This window comes from Martes martes (genome assembly GCF_963455335.1).
Source record: "Martes martes genome assembly, chromosome: 17".
Classification (NCBI taxonomy): Eukaryota; Metazoa; Chordata; class Mammalia; order Carnivora; family Mustelidae; genus Martes; species Martes martes.
Window position 1 is genome coordinate 56,667,729 of NC_137905.1, and position 6,924 is coordinate 56,674,652.

Sequence of the window (6,924 nt, forward strand, 5' to 3'; positions counted from 1 at the left end):
AGAGCCATCCACATGCTGTCTAGAAGAGACCAGCAGAGTTTCACTCACTTGTGGGGCATAAGGAATAACATGGAGGACATTAGGAAGCAGTAGGAAAAGAAAAAGTGAATTGAGGGAAATAGGAGGGGGAGACGAACCATGAGAGATTGTAGATTCTGAGAAACAAACTGAGGTTTTTGTAAGGGTGGTGTTGGGGGAGCCTGGTGGTGGGTATTAAGGATGGCAGGTATTGCATGGAGCACTGGGTGTGGTGCATAAACAATGAATCTTGGAACACTAAAAATATAAAATTTAATTCAGATGTTAAAAAAATTTTCAAATAATAAACAAACAAATAAATAAATAAATAAAACTTCATTGATTTCCCAGATTAAAAAAAAAAGAAAGAGAAAGAAAACATTGCTTTATTCCAAGTAAAAGAGGGGACCCAACAGTGAGGAGCTGCGAACACACCTGCTGGGGGCTCTCCTCCTCCCTCACAGAGATGAAGCCCAAGGCTACATGAGATCCCTGTCTCCTTGTGCTTGAGGATGTGGGCCCTGCCGGCCCTTTTACCTTTGTCCTTTCAAGCTCCCTTGGGTGAGTAAAGCATCCCTCATTCATGATTCCGTATAAACGCATGTCCCGAATCTCTCTGCTTTTTTCTTCTGCTCAAAATCTCCCATCAACTTCCTTTGCTTTCTCAGGAGATATGGAGACACAGATCTGAAGGACACATCCATGCATACCAGCAGGCTGCTGCTCTGTCTGTGTCTCTTTACAACACCTGACCACTGGCCCCTGGGACTGTTGCCTCATACCCTCCTTGCTGCTCTCTTTCCAGACTCACAGTATCCACCGGCCCCCTGTTCCCTGGGTATCTGCATGTTCTCATTTCAGCCTGTCTGTCTGGCATCGGACAAAACATCCTCAGCATCGTCTTCCAGTTTTGTGTTCTGCCTTTCAGCTGCATCTTCTCACAGATGGAATGATTAGTCACATAAGTTTTTATTTTTATTTTTTTCACCTCCAGAGAATTTAACTAATTCATTTCCTGATTTCTATCTTCTTTCATAATATAACTTTATTATTGCTGCAAACACTCAATGTGCTCCAATTTTTCAGTAGTTCACACTTTTAACATAAAATGAGTTTCCTACATTCCTGCCATTTCATGTCCTGGACTATGGTTGACAAGTCTGCACGCAGTGTTCCTGAGCACTCCTTATCGCATTGGGGTCACTCTCTGATGTCCATTCTTGTTGGACACTCACCTCCTACACCCCTGAGTTCCAGAGACAATTGCTTCCAGGGCTGTCCTGAAGCTCAGGACTGTAAGGGGTGGGTGGTTACAGCCCCACTGACCTCTGGCATCCACTGTCCCAACTTAGCATCTGAGCAGGGATGTGTCTTCCAGGGATGACTGCCATGGAAGCAGCACCCTCACACGTGGACAGCTGCCTGTGTGGGGTTTCACTGGAGAAAACTCTTACACACACACACACACACACACACACACAGGGGACATGACTCAGTGCTGATGTCTGGGCTGGGTCAATGGGCATAGACATGCCAGGACCCACCCCATACATGGTAGAAGGGTCACACTGTTTCCACAGTCAGTGAGACACTGGATGCCCTTCCTGCCTGTGATAATGTGGACTCCTGCTCTGGTCACACAGAGGCAGAAATCAAATTTGATGACCCCCAACTTGACCCCAGGCACTGGCGGTCACTCAGCTTTCACTTCTGTTTCTATTGTGGTCCATGTCAATTTCAGAAACTTTTGTTTCTCATTTCCTATAAATACATGTTTCTAATAATTTCAGAAACATTATAAATAGCATTTCTCAGTGTTAAGAACACATGGGGTCTCCCAAGGATATGGAGACCTAACTGCAAGCTGACAGGGTCCTTGCAGTCTAGGGAGTCTTGTCAAGGACTAGCTCTCGCAATCCCTGCAGTTCATTCACTACTTGATTGGGATCACATTAGCTCTCGCAGTCATGCTGACACAGACCTTGAGCTCCTCTGTAAATATGCTTTAGAAAAGACTCTTGCTTTGAAGCAAGGGGGTCACCTGGGACTTGTGGTCCTCCAACCTCAATCTCCCTAATAAACATTCTTGTTACTGAACTGTAAAATAGTCTCTCAGGCATGTTGGGGCTCTACTGGGTCATCAGCCTGTGGAGACCTCCTGATCGCAGCTTTCTGTCTCTTGTTTTTCTTTTTTTTTTTTTTTTTTTTTTTTTAATTTTTTATTTATTTTCAGCGTAACAGTATTCATTGTTTTTTCACCACACCCAGTGCTCCATGCAATCTGTGCCCTCCCTAATACCCACCACCTGGTTCCCCCACCCTCCCACCCCGCCTCTTCAAAACCCTCAGGTTGTTTTTCAGAGTCCATAGTCTCTCATGGTTCACCTCCCCTTCCAATTTCCCTCAACTCCCTTCTCCTCTCCATCTACCCTTGTCCTCTATATTATTTGTCATGCTCCACCAATAAGTGAAACCATATGATACTTGACTTTCTCTGCTTGACTTATTTCACTCAACATAATCTCTTCCAGTCCTGTCCATGTTGCTACAAAAGTTGGGTATTCGTCCTTTCTGATGGAGGCATAATACTCCATAGTGTATATGGACCACATCTTCCTTATCCATTCATCCGTTGAAGGGCATCTTGGTTCTTTCCACAGTTTGGCGACCGTGGCCATTGCTGCTATAAACATTGGGGTACAGATGGCCCTTCTTTTCACTACATCTGTATCTTTGGGGTAAATCCCCAGCAGTGCAATTGCAGGGTCATAGGGAAGATCTATTTTTAATTTCCTGAGGAATCTCCACACTGTTCTCCAAAGTGGCTGCACCAGTTTGCATTCCCACCAACAGTGTAAGAGGGTTCCCCTTTCTCCACATCCTCTCCAACACACGTTGTTTCCTGTCTTGCTAATTTTGGCCATTCTAACTGGTGTAAGGTGGTATCTCAATGTGGTTTTGATTTGAATCTCCCTGATGGCTAGTGATGATGAACATTTTTTCATGTGTCTGGTAGCCATTTGTATGTCTTCATTGGAGAAGTGTCTGTTCATATCTTCTGCCCATTTTTTGATATGATTATCTGTTTTGTGTGTGTTGAGTTTGAGGAGTTCTTTATAGATCCTGGATATCAACCTTTTATCTGTACTGTCATTTGCAAATATCTTCTCCCATTCCGTGGGTTGCCTCTTTGTTTTGATGACTGTTTCTTTTGCTGTGCAGAAGCTTTTTATCTTGATGAAGTCCCAGAAGTTCATCTTTGCCTTTATTTCCTTCGCCTTTGGAGACATATCTTGAAAGAAGTTGCTATGGCTGATATCAAAGAGGTTACTCCCTATGTTCTCCTCGAGGATTCTGATGGATTCCTGTCTCACGTTGAGGTCTTTTATCCATTTCGAGTTTATCTTTGTGTACGGTGTAAGAGAATGGTCAAGTTTCATTCTTTTTTTTTTTTTTTTAATTTTTTATTTATTTTCAGCGTAACAGTATTCATTGTTTTTGCACCACACCCAGTGCTCCATGCAATCTGTGCCCTCCCTAATACCCACCACCTGGTTCCTCCACCCTCCCACCCCGCCCCTTCAAAACCCTCAGGTTGTTTTTCAGAGTCCATAGTCTCTCATGGTTCACCTCCCCTTCCAATTTCCCTCAACTCCCTTCTCCTCTCCATCTATCCTTGTCCTCTATATTATTTGATATGCTCCACCAATAAGTGAAACCATATGATACTTGACTTTCTCTGTTTGACTTATTTCACTCAGCATAATCTCTTCCAGTCCTGTCCATGTTGCTACAAAAGTTGGGTATTCGTCCTTTCTGATGGAGGCATAATACTCCATAGTGTATATGGACCACATCTTCCTTATCCATTCATCCGTTGAAGGGCATCTTGGTTCTTTCCACAGTTTGGCGACCGTGGCCATTGCTGCTATAAACATTGGGGTACAGATGGCCCTTCTTTTCACTACATCTGTATCTTTGGGGTAAATCCCCAGCAGTGCAATTGCAGGGTCATAGGGAAGATCTATTTTTAATTTCCTGAGGAATCTCCACACTGTTCTCCAAAGTGGCTGCACCAGTTTGCATTCCCACCAACAGTGTAAGAGGGTTCCCCTTTCTCCACATCCTCTCCAACACACGTTGTTTCCTGTCTTGCTAATTTTGGCCATTCTAACTGGTGTAAGGTGGTATCTCAATGTGGTTTTGATTTGAATCTCCCTGATGGCTAGTGATGATGAACATTTTTTCATGTGTCTGGTAGCCATTTGTATGTCTTCATTGGAGAAGTGTCTGTTCATATCTTCTGCCCATTTTTTAATATGATTATCTGTTTTGTGTGTGTTGAGTTTGAGGAGTTCTTTATAGATCCTGGATATCAACCTTTTATCTGTACTGTCATTTGCAAATATCTTCTCCCATTCCGTGGGTTGCCTCTTTGTTTTGATGACTGTTTCTTTTGCTGTGCAGAAGCTTTTTATCTTGATGAAGTCCCAGAAGTTCATCTTTGCCTTTGTTTCCTTCGCCTTTGGAGACATATCTTGAAAGAAGTTGCTGTGGCTGATATCAAAGAGGTTACTCCCTATGTTCTCCTCGAGGATTCTGATGGATTCCTGTCTCACGTTGAGGTCTTTTATCCATTTCGAGTTTATCTTTGTGTACGGTGTAAGAGAATGGTCAAGTTTCATTCTTCTACATATAGCTGTCCAGTTTTCCCAGCACCATTTATTGAAGAGACTGTCTTTTTTCCACTGGATATTTTTTCCTGTTTTGTCAAAGATTATTTGACCATAGAGTTGAGGGTCCATATCTGGGCTCTCTACTCTGTTCCACTGGTCCATGTGTCTGTTTTTATGCCAGTACCATGCTGTCTTGGTGATCACAGCTTTGTAGTAAAGCTTGAAATCAGGTAACGTGATGCCACCAGTTTTATTTTTGTTTTTCAACATTTCCTTAGCAATTCGGGGTCTCTTCTGATTCCATACAAATTTTAGTATTATTTGCTCCAGCTCTTTGAAAAATACTGGTGGAATTTTGATTGGAATGGCATTAAAAGTATAGATTGCTCTGGGCAGTATAGACATTTTAATGATGTTTATTCTTCCCATCCAAGAGCATGGAATGGTCTTCCATCTTTTTGTGTCTTCTTCAATTTCTTTTAGGAGTGTTCTGTAGTTCCTCGAGTACAGATCTTTAACCTCTTTGGTTAGGTTTATTCTGAGGTATCTTATGGTTTTTGGTGCTATAGTAAATGGAATCGATTCTCTAATTTGCCTTTCTGTATTTTCATTGTTAGTGTATAAGAAAGCCACTGATTTCTGGACATTGACTTTGTATCCTGCTACATTACTGAATTGCTGTATGAGTTCTAGTAGTTTGGAGGTGGAGTCTTTCGGGTTTTCCATATAAAGAATCATGTCATCTGCGAAGAGAGAGAGTTTGACTTCTTCCTTGCCAATTTGGATACCTTTTATTTCTCTTTGTTGTCTGATTGCTGTTGCTAGGACTTCTAATACTATGTTGAACAAGAGTGGTGAGAGTGGGCATCCTTGTCGTGTTCCTGATCTCAATGGGAAGGCTGCAAGCTTTTTCCCATTGAGGATGATATTTGCTGTGGGTTTTTCATAGATAGATTTGATGAAGTTCAGGAATGTTCCCTCTATCCCTATACTTTGAAGCGTTTTAATCAGGAACGGATGCTGGATTTTGTCAAAAGCTTTTTCTGCATCAATGGAGAGGATCATGTGGTTCTTCTCTCTTCTCTTATTGATTTGTTCTATCACATTGATTGATTTGCGAATGTTGAACCATCCTTGTAACCCAGGGATGAATCCTACCTGGTCATGGTGGATAATCTTTTTAATGTGCTGTTGGATCCTGTTTGCTAGGATCTTGTTGAGAATCTTAGCATCCATATTCATCAGTGATATTCCCACCGTTCTCTCTCAGTCTTCCCTGGGACTTCTCACAATGATCAATGATCTAACCTGACTGTGGGGTCTGACACATGGACCTCTTTGGTCTTAACCACACCCCTCTTAATCAGGTCAGGAATCTAACAAGATTCATCCTATCCACAGTCTAGGTCCCACTGACCTCACAACCACTCTGAGGAGTAGAGTAAGGATAGCATGCTATAGACCAGGTCACTGTGCTCACAGTCACCTGGGCAGTGGACACTGGAGTAGTAATGACATGAAAATCGGCTTTGTTTCTCATATCAGAGCACTCACCCAAGTATTGTTCCCCACAGCTTATAGGCAAGACCCCAGGGTGGGGAGGATGTCTCTGTCCCTGGAACAAGGGGCAACAAAGAGCCAGGAGGGACTCACACAGGCTTGTTCCCATGAATGGGGTGTGGACCATGTCGCAGGAAAAGAGAGAAGTCCTTGGAGGCTGTGACAGAAAAAGAGTCCACACTCCAGGGCCAAGAGAGGGTCTGTGCTCCCTTCCCTATTTGCATCTATTCCTTCTCTGGGCTCATTGCCACTGATATCTCAACTTGAACCATTCAGAGACATCACACGAGTGTCTGCGCTGACATGATCTCCCCAGCACAGCAGGAACCCATGTCCTCTGCAGCAGCTCTGGGTCTGGGGACCCATCCATGGTGCGGACCAGGGGTGTGGAGATTAAGGAGACCCATGGGGGAGGCTCTGGGAGGGAAGGACCTTTCCTGATTGGACATCTCAGGGAGGCTTATGGTTCCCCCGCTGCACCGTCATGGACACCGGAGCCAGGCTAGGCCCCTGGGCAGGGGTTGTTCACCTTCCTATTGTCATATCCTGTGTACGTGACAACCCCATGATAGGACAACTACCTCTGAGAACCACACCCTGTCTGTCTGCCTGTCCTGTGGGCACCGTGGTCTCACCCTCTGCACAGCGAGAGTGAGAGAGACGAGACACC